Raw genomic sequence first — 13,617 nt, 5'->3', positions numbered from 1 at the left:
ATTAAAGTATGTTTTCGGCTATCGGGATACTTGTGCCGATAGTCCTGCACAATTTGCAGCAAGTATTGGAGTTGGGACTCATCTTTAGTAATGAGACCACAATATTCTTGTATTAGGGCAACCCCACGCTCTGCATGATCATTGACAACATTCATCGCCTTCACTACAGCCAGAGCTTCTTGGTAGTCCTCCCTGGGCTCCCACTCAAAGCACCTTGGAAAAAATCTTCAATGTTCTTCCTTGCAATTGTTCCAAGGTCAACAGTAATTCTCTTCATATGCCCCTGTTCACCATAAGTGATTGGAAAACTTTTGAGAAACAGCTTTAGACACCTCAGCATTTATTGATGAACCGGATACCTTGCTGCTCGAGGTATCCGGTTCAGAGCTCCAGGAGCTACCCATCATGCCCGTTGGATGGCAAAGGTTATTTATTGTATGAAGATCTGGATGTTTCATGGCCAATTCAAACTGGCCTTCAGGGAAGAAAAAGCATGCATGGATTTGTGCATTTTTGCAGTTTGCAATTATGTGAAGGCATGGATGATGGCACCTGTTGCTGTCAGCGTTCCACTAAATGACTTGGCAGCTGTTAAAATCGTTGCTGGAATATTCATCAATAAAGGCTGAGGTGTCTAAAGCTGCTTCTCAAAAGTTTTCCAATCACTTATGGTATTTGGCTCCAGAGATCGTCGGACTTGCATTGTTTGACAGTCAAGTGAGCGCGCAAACGAAGAGGCTGATGGTGAGAGCCATGAAAGATGGAAATGAAGATCATGAACAGGGGCATATGAAGATAATTACTGTTGACCTTGGAACAATTGGAAGAACATTGAAGTGCTTTTCAAAATGATGGATCTCCCAGATGACTTCCTTGACGTTGATCCCGATGAGTGTGAGCCCAGGGTAGACTACCAAGAAGCTCTGGCTGTAGTGAAGGCGATGAATGTTGTCAATGATCATGCAGAGCGTGGGGTTGCCCTAATACAAGAATATTGTGGTCTCATTATTAAAGATGAGTCCCAACTCCAATACTTGCTGCAAATTGTGCAGAACCATCGGCACACGTATCCTGATAGCCGTAAACAAACTTTAATTGATCAGTAACTACTGAATTGCTATACTGCAGTGACTTTCGGGGGTTTTGGGGGTAAACAAGGAAGTGGGGCTGTGTGCTTGTTGTGTGTTGTATGATTGAAGAGTGTGCAATAAAGACATATCATTGTGCACGTTAACCCTTAAGTGCTGTTCGGGTCATTTTGACCCGTTTTACATTTTCATTTGGAAAAAAAAGGTAGAAGTTAAAAATGTTTCCACCTGAAACTCACTGGCCTTAAAGATTCTTCTGAGATGAACATGTAAAAAATATATTTTTGCACTACACCCATGCTACACCCCCCTCATATTTTTTGAACCTTAAGTGCTGTTCGGGTCATTTTGACCCGGAAGCACAGAAATACACAGTATTATGCCAAAACACAGACACACAGTCACCCCCACTTCTAACACCCCCCTTCCGAAGCCCCATTCCGAACCCTCCCCCCCTTCCTATAAGCATGAGCAATATTGCCCAGTATTAAATGAAGTAGTTTTTTTTACATGGATTTCAGCTAAATCAGTAAAAACGCCTAGCTCTTTCAGTGTTTAATGTGATATAGCAAAGCAGAAATGCAAACATTTACCAAATATATCATATGAATTGTTTGGTATTGAGTCAAAGTCAATGTATCATGATGATTTGTTAAGTTAAAATTTAAATTAGTGTTGTTTTTTTTAAACCAAATATCCACCGGGTCAAAATGACCCGAACAGAACGAAGGTGTAGTGAATCTGAACAGAACTTAAGGGTTAAATGAAAAATAGCAATTTGTCATTCTTTGCTTTGCTATTTCCTACAATACATTAATTCTGGTTTGACATATGACAAACATGTAATCAGATTTGTGTTTAGATTTGTAAGCTTAAAAAATATAATTTCTGTGCTTAGTATAAGAATAATGTGTAATGTATAACTTAAATGTGCCTGCAGTGCAATTCGATTTTGACCAATAAAATGTACAATCTTTGACTTGATTGAGCTACCTCTAAATATGCTTGAAATTCAACCAAATTTTAACCAAAGCAGTTTTTTGTACATTGGAACATAATTGGGGGGTGAGACTCAAGAAAATCAAAAAAAGGTAATTTAAGATCCACCCTAGTGCAAATGTGCACCCATCTAATACAATTTCATGTTATGGCTGGACTTCTTTCCTCTTTATCACAGATACAAACAGTTCCTGTTTTTTAGGGATGTTCCTAGCGCATCATTTCACTAATGTGTACACAAACATTTTTGGAAACAAAAATAGACCTTTTCAATCCGAAAATTAATTGATTCATTTATTTATTGGAATTATATATAGCCCAAACTGAGCACATTTCAATCGATTAGGACAAATCTCGTTTGAAAATAATATCAAGAGTCTATTAAAGCCTTTTAAAAATGTTTATACTATTGGAATCTGCTCCAAAATAAGTCATTACATCAGCCAGCTAAAGACGCATCTAGGTTAAATACCAATTAACTCCAGCGCATCGCAGCTGGACAGACTCTGGACTATTCTGAAGCATATGCAGTGACCAGCTCAGCACTCCTCAATGTTACTTTAATCCATAATGTAGCCAGGCTAGCCGGGCATTTGCTCTACGCAGACTACGCAACTGCGTAGAGCACCTAGGCAGAGGGGGCCCCCTGCTGGGCTCATTATTCTGAGCATTTAGAAAAAAAAGTAAGTCTCTAGCCCATTCCTGTCAAAAGTTATGATTTCTTAAAGAATTGACCAACTGCTCACTGGTGTCAATAGATTTCACACAGAGACCAGCTGGTGACAATTGAGTTGATTGATTGGAATGTTAAGTGATCAGCTCTCTCTTGTCTCTCTATGAATTTCCTGTACATACGTGCAATATCCAAACTGTACTCAAAGATTACACATATTAGGCTTGAAAATTAATGATGTTAAGAAAATAAATTATTTTATCTAAATTTTGAAAGATAATAATTAAAAAGAAATTGTAAAAATATAAATGTTAAAGTATTATTATTCACTGATAGTCCCTTATTGTTATTAAAATAAATATTGTCCTGCATCAAATATGTCCTGTATAAAAATATACATATAGGCCTGCTCTATATACCTTTGATTACCTTACTTACCTTACTGTACTCTTCTTAAATTAATCAAATAGATCCAAAATGATTGTGGTTAGGTATTTAAAACCAACCATAATGACAACAAATAGGCTTCCTCTGCCTCTGCTCCTCATTGTCTTGTCAAGTTCATTGTCTTGTCATGCTAAATCATCACTTTTTCAGAATAGGTATTGAGTTGGAGGGTGGCATTTTTAATTCCTGCGCTTCGTGCGCGCGCATACTGTTTTTCGCGCATACCTATTTTTCACGCGCGCTCATTGGGGGGCCTCTTTTACTACCTTTGTGGGGAGCCCCCAGTTTATAAAAAACGCCCCTGTGTAGCCTATGGAATTCTCAGCCAACACCAACTTTTGATTAAGCCTCCATGGTCTCACCTCAAAATAGTGGATTATTTAAATCTTCAAATAACCGGATCACAACGAGGCAGTGCAGCGGGCATGTAAACTACTCGAGGACGAGGTAACGATTGATTATCCAGTAGCAGAGATTTCTACATCAAGATCCTTTGCCATCAAAGTATTCACACACAGTTTAGTTTAGGCTACACCTAAGCAACTTTTCAGAGCCTATATGATTCTTAACAGAGGGAGCAGTAGACTGCCTGCCTGCATGTATTCCCTGCCTGGTACCGGTGCGTGCACTGAGCGAGCACGGTGCGTTGCGAGTCGCGACGTGCTGTGAGCTTGTAGATTTGCTGTTTTCAGTGCACCACTGCCATGCAACATAAATGACCAGTCAAGTTAAATAAATAGCAAATAATACCAAACAACCAAACAAAGATAACATAAATGGCAAATAATGGCCCGGGCTGTTACATAAAACCAAATCAAGATAATATTAATTGCAATTAACTGCCCGGGCGATTAAACAAACCTGGCGATTATTTGAGACAGGCGTTTATTACGCAAAATGGGGTCGGACCCCGGGCGGATATATGAGACCCGGCGGCAGTTTGCCACCGGGCGATTAATTGGTGATTTACGGTATTCTTTCTTATATATTTATTTTGGGTTTTTAGAATTAAAAAACATTCTTAACGGGTTGTTCCAATGTAAATCGGTAAGTCAGTGAGGGTGCGAGAACGCCCCTTTTTGTTGATTTTCCGTAAGTCCGAAAATTTGCAGCCTTTGGCAAAGGCATTACCCACAGTTCATAGCGTTAGCAGAGGAATCCTCCAGGTGTATGCAGAATCGCAGTTAGAAAGTCAACAAACACAGTAGTGCTTTCTCACTGTTCAAAAGGAGACGGAAAGGAAGATACATATTTAGTTAAAAAAATCACAGTTGTGTGAACTGAGCGGTGGAGGCTGCGTGCGTGTGTGTGTGTGTGCGTGTGTGCGTGTGTGCGTGTGTGCGTGTGTGTGTGTGTGTGTGTGTGTGTGTGTGTGTACGTACGTGCGTGCGCGTGTGTGTGTGTGTGTGTTGTGACTGTTTTGCACACCTCTCCTGTGTTGATCTCATTCACCTTTCGCCCTTTGTCCTCTATAGAGTCACTCACACACGCACCTACTCAAACATGCAAGCGTAATTGGTTCAGATCAAATAGAGGCAAATCGAGGGGCAAAGTGAGATTAACGTTGTTTAATGCAATCAGATTTTCTGTTTGGATGTATGGGCTGTCAAGGCCAGAAAGTAGTTTTTTTGCCACTCAGTAGGCATTCCTGCATAACTTCTGGGTATGATGATGATGCACGCACATACCCTCTATTGAAACTTTAACTCTATCCCTGAATATCCAATTAACCATCCTCTCCTCTCCTCTCCTCTCCTCTCCTCTCCTCTCCTCTCCTCTCCTCCTCTCCTCTCCTCTTAGGGTTTCCCTCCCCTACCCCCTCCTCAGGATTCGGGGTTCCACGCTTCCAGGAGACAGAAGTACGGCAACCTGTTCAAGAGCCACCAGCTGGGCCTGCCCCTCATCAGGGGGAGGGGCTCGGAGGACGTGAGGAAGGTTCTGATGGGGGAGCCCACCCTGGTGAGGGGCTCGGAGGACGTGAGGAAGGTTCTGATGGGGGAGCCCTCCCTGGTGAGGGGCTCGGAGGACGTGAGGAAGGTTCTGATGGGGGGGCCCCCCCTGGTGAGGGTGTTCTGGCCCCAGAACACCTCCACTCTGCCAAACGGAGACTTCGGAGACAAGGTAGGATTCTTAGGATATTTCAGAAATCTTTGATGTATGGACTCTGTCGCCGCTCTGATGTTGCCGCCCCAGCAAGACATTCCCACTAGACTACGGGTCCATTTGGTTTCATATAGTTAATTAACACTAGCCATAACAGACTGGTAGAACATCTGAGCATCCTGTTGCACATGCCAAACGATCTCAGTCTTCTCAGGAGGAACAGCCTGCTCTTCCCCTTGCTGTGAATCGCCTCAGCATTGTCGGACCAGTCCAATGAGCTGTTCAGGTGCATTCCTAGGAGTTTGTAGTTGTCCACAAACTCCACCACCTCCCCATTAACTTGGCACCAGGGGTACTCAATTGGACGCCACCATCTTCTTGGTTTTACTAGCATTAAAGGAGTAGTTCACCCCCAAAATGTTTTTTTCTTTTCTTCTATTGATTACTCATGCCATGGAGAGTAGAGTTCAATAATATTTTTTGTTTTTTGTCACTTTCCTAAGACAAAAATTTGAGTCGAGTAAATGTACCCCCATTGATTCCGGATGGGGACCCGTTTCGAAACGGGTCCCCATCCGGAATCAATGGTGGTAAATTTACTTGAATAAAAAAAAAAGTCATTTTGGGGGTGAACTACTCCTTTAACACTTGGGATGGCCTTATTTGGGTAATTATTTGGCCACCATTCTAGCCTGGTTCCAGACCCTGAATTGCTAGCCACACCCCTTTATTGTCATCACATTTTTGTCTTAGGAATGCAGGAAAACTAAAAATATTATTGAACTCTACTCTCCATGGCGTGACTAATCAATAGAAAAAAAATCTTTTTGGGGGTGAACTACTCCTTTAAGCCAGAGGTGGTTGGCCCTCACCACACCATCATGCTCAGCCGTGTTTTGGCCAGAGATCTGGCTGACCACCACGGTATGTTCACCAACATGCCTCTGTTCTGTCAGCAGGAATAAATGTGGGCGCGGTCAGGTCGTGATGTCAGAAAGTCTGCTGTGAGATTTCACAGCTCTAGCTCTGGATAAAGACCACATTGTAAATGCAAAAGTAATTTTGTCTTTCTATTTAAGGGAAATTCAAGCTTACTCTAATGAAACTTAGAAGAACTCCATGACACATTAATTTAAACAAAAGACAATGCACTTTAATTAGGAATAAGGAAGGTACGCCTACAAGGAAGGGAAAATAAACTTGGGTCTAATATACTGTACATCCAAACAATGCAGAACAATGTCTAGCAGCCGCTGTTTCACCCACATTTCCCAAAGTACTGTGTGCGATTGTCCTTCCCAAAACCTTTCAGCACTTTATCCAAATTCAACTGTTCAGTCAAATCTTTGTGGAGTTGCATGAACAGGTTCGACACAGTTGAGCGTATGTGAGCTGTTGCGCAACTTTCAGACAGCTGAGTGTGTGAGTGTGCTCCCATGTGTGTGTGTGTGTGTGTGTGTGTGTGTGTGTGTGTGCGTGTGTGTGCGTGTGGCGGTGGTTGCTGTGGCGTGTGTGTGCATGCAATGTACACCAGACCTGCTTCCTGATTTAGCGGCGGCCGTCAGCTGTGTTCTCCAGCAAGGCTCCCATGTTTATTTGTTCCATAATTAGGACGGTCCTGCTTGCTACAATGTCTTATATATCTATATATATATATATATATATATATATATATATATATATATATATATATATAAAGACAGTTGGAAAATGGTAGAATGACTCTGTTCTTAACAAATCAACAATATTTTAGGGGGGAAAAAAAGCTGCTGCAGCCTGCAACAATTAAGCTTGTTTATAATGTCGGGCTGTGGGTTGTGTCGGTCTTCAATTGTCAATTATGTATCAGGCTTTGGGTCGGTCCCAGGCTGACGTTTTGCCGGGCTGGGCTGGGCCGGGCTCACATATTTAGGCCCGATTTAAGCTCTAGTGTGCATGTACTTGCTTCTGCCTGGTTAACCGAGGGTTTAAAGGCTTTGATTACTCACAACATTTAACCACTTAAACCCTCAATACTTAATAAACTTTTTTTGCATCTGTACTTGTGCTCTTTTTCACAAACCTCTTCACAGACACGTTGTGAGCTTGTAGGTATGCTAGTTTCAGCTACTGTTCCCCCTAGAATGGGGATGGGAGGGTTCAACTGGTCAATGAAAAAATAAATAAAGATTTGACAGCCCTCCCTGCAGTATCTCTGGGGACCCCCTATTGAAGACCTAGGGGTCCCCGACCCCCTGTTGAAGACCTAGGGGTCCCCGGCCCCCTGTTGAAGACCTAGGGGTCCCCGGCCCCCTGTTGAAGACCTAGGGGTCCCCCTATTATGGGTTGCATTTGTAGTCCTACAGCGGACATGTTGAGGACCAACACAGGTGTTCTGATAGGCGTAGAACATTAGTTATATGCCAATCAGACACATTGAAACACTTGTGTTGATCGTCAACATGGACGGTGTAGGACTACTAATGCAGCCCATGAATTGAAGACCTACATGGCCTAGGGGTCCCCGACCCCCTGTTGAAGACCTAGGGGTCCTAGGGGTCCCCGACCCCCTGTTTAACACAAAAGCAATGCGCGGTGCGGCGCAGCGTTGCGCGGCTATCTAGGAAGCAAAGAAAGACACCACAGTTTGATTTGATCATAATTTAGTCAATTATGAAGCAATTTACACAAACGTTGTGATCTCAACTGTCAGCAGAGGAATGTCGTGCCACCTTATGGATTCATGTTTCAACTAATGCTTCTTAAAAATACGTAAACATACACAGAGTCAAAAGAGCCAAATGAGCCAGTCTTTTGAACGGCTCTTTTATGTGAGCCAGATCCATGGCTCTGGCTCACTTCAAAGAGCCATAAATTGCATCTCTAAAACATGTGCAGTACATGTTAATAATAACCAATAAGACACCCTAAGGGCAAGAAGCGGCGAGGTTGCACAGGACGGAATACATTTGCAAGTGTGATTCAAGTTGCGGTTGGTTGTTTAAGTTCGACAAAATGTTTGACTAAAACATTTTAAATACTTCAAATAGCCGATCTAAATCACCACGTTGTGAGCTTGTAGATCAGCTATTTGAACTATTTTAAAAATGTTTTTCAAAATAGTAAAAAAGGCTAAGAAATTTAGGGTTTAGGGTTTAGCATGGATGAAAATAGGGCCCAAAGTGTCAGTCTCATCTCATGTGGATGATCTCCATATAACACTAGACTACGGGTCTATTTGGTTTCATATATAGTAGATAATTAACACTAGGCTATGTGTCTGTTTGGTTTCATATATATAGTAGATAATTAACACTAGACTACTGTAGGTCCATTTGGTTTCATATAGTAGCGAGTTTAAGCTAGATGGTTTTCAATACGGCAACGCCAGGTGGACTACGGCTGCTATGACGTAATCGCCGTAGCGATCAAAATGGTTCTCATTCTGAGCCCGAGACATTAACGGATTATAAAGTCCAGAGTACCTGTCACTTCTTCCATTAACGGCCACTATCTTATTTTGAAGGCCAGAAGTCCAGACCGGAAACACTTCCGGTCTGACGTCATCGGGTCCTGCGCCGGAACCGATCGTTGTTTACGTGGTGCCATGCTGGATTGCATCGGAGCGTTTATACATGTGTTATATAAGCGAGCATCTGCCTCCATCTTCGCTTCTAAAGTGTAGTTTTGAGATAATGGACATTAAAGATGAGATCCCCCGTCCACCTCAATGTTATGGGATGACTATTTTGTGCCCGTGGAGCCGTGATGATGATGAATCAGCGACGGATTTCGTCTCCGGACATTCGGCCATTCTACTCGGTATTGTACTCGCCGTTACAGTAATATATTACTTTTCGCGAGATATCTCGCGATCGGCACTCTGGATACTCGAGTACTTTTCGCGAGATATCTCGGGAATGGCACTAAATCGGTTAAGCAAAGCCTCTGCGGCGACGGGTTCCCACCCCTTTCACTGAACGCTTTGGTTCCCATGGCGACGCTTACACGCAGCAGACAGAGTAGGCGCTACGTGGGAAGGGACCTTCTGCCGTAGTAGAGACGGCAAGTTGTGCAATAGCACCCAGCTGTGGTCTCACAGAGGCTACTGGGCTCAGCGCCTCTGAGCTCCGGCCTCCAGGCAGTCCATGACGTCTCTACCCATCTCGGGATGGACGTACCGTAGGGTCCACAACCATGGGGGTCCCTGCCCGCCCCTGTCTGCATTGTAGTTTGATTACCATTTTACGTCAGTAACGTCAAAGAGAGCACTGCCTGCGATCTTGACATTTTGTACTTTTATAGCCAGGCCTGGAATTTCGTCATTTTTGGGGCAAGGCCACTTGGCCTTTGGTGTTGTCCATTTTCGGCGGGTACAAAGGCCAAATGCCAGGGCAGGAACAGGAAGGCCATCAAATAAAACAAGATTTTAGTCCATTGAAAGAATTTGTTGAATTTAAGGGTTAGGAATGCTGCTAATCTGCAGTGAAATAGATAAATGATGGTATTTACAATCTGATCCATGCTCAGCCCTGTCTACAGATTGACAAGAAAGAGACAGAGGAGAAAGTGGTACAGTCAGCTGGGTATTAAGGCCACTGTGGCCTCAGGTCATGCCATTGGTTTGAGGGGCACAAGGCCAAACAGTTTTTTGGCTTGAAGCGAGCCCACAATTGTTTCGAAGGAACACTATTTTCTAGTTTTAATAGAGAATGGAGCGTATTTTTGCAGAATCCCCCTCCATAGGTAGATTTAGACTTCAATGTAAGAGTTCATAAACATAGCAAACTGATCTATGTTCTGCAAATCCCCTGAAAATCATCTGTCTTGCCATGGCAGGACGTGTGAGGTTTTGAAATGGTAGATCTGTAAATTAAACTAAATGTGTAAACTTGTGAATGAATGTCAACATGGTCACATTGTTGACTACAGTATGTGCAGAAAGGGAGGTAACCGTTTATGTGTGGAGTCACGTTGCCCTCTTCTGGTAACATTATGTACTGCTGCTACTCTGACTGATGATATTGACTTTAGTACTATTATTATAAATACTGTACATAGTTTTAACCTTATAACGTGGCTGTTGTTAAAACATTTAGATACATATTGAAACATTTTGAAAAATGGGGCAACATTTTGGAACATTTATTAAACACAGATCTTCTCTCATGGGGGTCCCTGGCACAATATATTATCAGATGGGGTGCTCGATTATAATTAATTTGGTTCAGTTTGGGTCTCCTTGACATGCAAATGTTGAGAACCACTTTTTCAACGTGCCTGAACTTTTAAAGAGTTGATTAACTACTTGAACGTCGTCCATCCATATTCTGGGGGACATCAGACACATTATCCGGTATCTTTGGTGAAGAGATTTGGTGTAGTGGGGGAGAAAAGCACTAGGCTAGATGTGTTCCCCACTAAAAGTAGATCTATAACCGGGCTGGATATGTGCAGTGTGACGCGTTGTGAGCTTATAGATCTGCTATTTTCAAAGCATAACACCTGAGTGCAACCAAGCATAACATATATTGTCTTTTAGTTCTACTGGAACTCTTTCCACTAGTCCCTCCCTAACATTTTAGTCTAGTTTTTATTTGTTGACGAAATTGTCAGTATATTTAGTCTTAGTTTTAGTAATAATAGCTTAGTTTTTATGTAGTTGTTTTCGTCTGTGAAAAAAGGTAGTCGTAAAAAAAAAAACGAAGAAAAAAAAACATACTTTTAGTCGACAAAATCAACACTACTGGAAGCTGACCGGTACAACCACAGTGTGTTACTGTTGTACTTGGAGCTGACCAGTGCAACCACAGTGTGTTACTGTTGTACTGGGAGCTGACCAGTGCAACCACAGTGTGTTACTGTTGTACTGGGAGCTGACCAGTGCAACCACAGTGTGTTACTGTTGTACTGGGAGCTGACCAGTACAACCACAGTGTGTTACTGTTGTACTTGGAGCTGACCAGTGCAACCACAGTGTGTTACTGTTGTACTTGGAGCTGACCAGTGCAACCACAGTGTGTTACTGTTGTACTGGGAGCTGACCAGTACAACCACAGTGTGTTACTGTTGTACTGGGAACTGACCAGTGCAACCACAGTGTGTTACTGTTGTACTGGGAGCTGACCAGTACAACCACAGTCTCATGCATCACAGGGAGCTTGTCTATTTTCCTGATCATTGTTGCTCAAGTGAAGTTTTTCTGCACTGCTAAATAATAAGCCCTGTCAGAAGACTCTGTCTGAAGCTCGCCGGGACACATTTTATATTGTCTGATAAACCTTTCATTCTACTGTATCTCATTGTTGACTGCTTTATCTGTTTAAATCTCTCCACAGCTCAACAAGATGTGATTTACATTCCACCACAAGGAGTCCTTCGCCTGCTTCCAGATACCAGCTCTGTTACTAAACCCATCACTGACATCCTGTGGAAACATGGATCCAATAAAGCAGCAGAATGGGATCTGGGTTTTGGTCCTGATGTGGATTACTATGGGACATTTAAAAAACACACAGAACTGGATAAAGAAACTGGACAGTTGGTCGTCAACGATATGACCATAGAAGATGGTGGAGAATACTCTGTGCACATCAACGGTCGACTGCTGAACAGGACTTACACGGTTAAACAGATGAGTGAGTATGAACTGCGTCCTGTGAAGGTCATGTGTCATCATGGGTCTATCATAATATATAATATACAATGTTTTCTGTCCACAGAAATGTTCATTTGAATTGTAGTTTTGGTTACAGTTTTTCACGATTGTTAACACACAAAAATAGTTTAATATTAGAGGCTGCACTGCGATAAGCAGGACAGCGGCATTTGAGTACATCTGTGGTCCTATCATGGTACATCTCACTTCTGTATGATTAAATTGTAACAGCTCTAGAATGTGTCCAATTCTTTGTATTTGTATATAGCAGGTGACCAACTTTTGTACTTTTTATATGAATATGATAGGTAAATTATCCGTGTTTGATATGCATTATAGTCTGGTGTGTGTTTGTTTTATTATGTGTTGTTGATGTACTGTTTGTACTGTTTGTATTGTCTTTTATAAAATCTATCAATATTAAATTATCTAAAATTCGGCACAATTTGCATAACCTTCACTTCATGTACCTATCGCTCGACCTGATTTGGCACTACTTCACACTCCTCTGCATCAGACTCTGACTTTCCTTCTTTACACTTTGATGTCAATTACACATCACCTCGTTGTCTACACATTACACACAATGTTGTTGTTGCACACACGTCTCTAAGCATCAACCTACACACACACATGTTCAAATCTTTACACATTCAGGTCTGATGTCAACTACACAAGCACCTTGTTGTGAAAGACTACACACACGCACGCACGCACGCACGCACACACGCACGCACGCACGCACACACACACACACACACACACACACACACACACACACACACACACACACACACAGGGAGAACATAGCCTGTATTATAGGTGAGGCCCTCTAGCCAGACAGGAACTGGAGGCGTGATGCCTAAATCATGTACCAAAATCAAACTATTTTTAGCTGCATATTTGTGTGCTGTTTTATGTTTGACTAAGAAAAAGGTAGGCCAACACTGATTCATCTTACAAAATGAGAAATAGTCATTCTCCAGAGTGTGTTCCATTTTTATGATTATGTTGTAAATTTTGCACTTCAGTGTGCGCTGTAGCATTTAGCATTTTGTGTGCAAGGTTTTCAGTTTTGTGTGAGCCATTTTGAGAAAGCCGTTATTGTATTGAGAAACGTGTGTTAACAATCGTGAAAATTGTAATAGAATGTTTGGGGGTGGGGGATCCAGAAAGAAAATTGTAACAATGGGTAGAATATTTTGTGTACAGTGTGTTACTTGTGATGCTGAAGAGAATGAGAATCTGTGCTCTGCTCTATTCTACAAAGCTGTAAAAGACCAGAACCTTTGTTAACTAAGTTAAACTTGTCTGGGAACAGGTGCATATGAAAAGAACACGTATTGTGAGCTCATTGCAGTGGGACTATGGCTTTAACCATAACAGCACACATACTGTACATGTCAGCAGTGAATCACATTGCTTGACGCTGGTGGGTGTGTTGATAAAATGCAAAATGTGAATCCCTCTAGAACAGCGGTGTCCTGTCTGGTCCTTGTGATGATTTTGAGAAAAGTAAAAACATTACAACCTTTAATGATGCACTAAATGATCACTGCTTCTATAGAAAATGTATATAAATATATCTTCACCATAACCCTTACCTGAGGAAGATCATACAGCCAACATGTTTTGTTTTAACTGCAGTCTTGAGACAACATCAGCAGTAA

General features: G+C 42.1%; 1 protein-coding gene across 1 annotated transcript in view; it reads left to right on the top strand.

Annotated features, from left to right (window-relative positions):
- The window catches only part of LOC308280335 (NACHT, LRR and PYD domains-containing protein 3-like), a gene marked incomplete at both ends in the record, with an annotated part of 149,630 nt that overhangs the window by 127,428 nt on the left and 8,585 nt on the right, over positions 1-13,617 (top strand). The gene's annotated exons all lie outside the window — the stretch shown is intronic.

The sequence above is a fragment of the Nannobrachium achirus genome, assembly GCF_963921795.1.
Source record: "Nannobrachium achirus genome assembly, chromosome: 24".
Taxonomy (NCBI): domain Eukaryota; kingdom Metazoa; phylum Chordata; class Actinopteri; order Myctophiformes; family Myctophidae; genus Nannobrachium; species Nannobrachium achirus.
The sequence above is the reverse complement of the archived record's forward strand: the minus strand, read 5'-3'. Positions and strand labels throughout refer to the sequence as shown.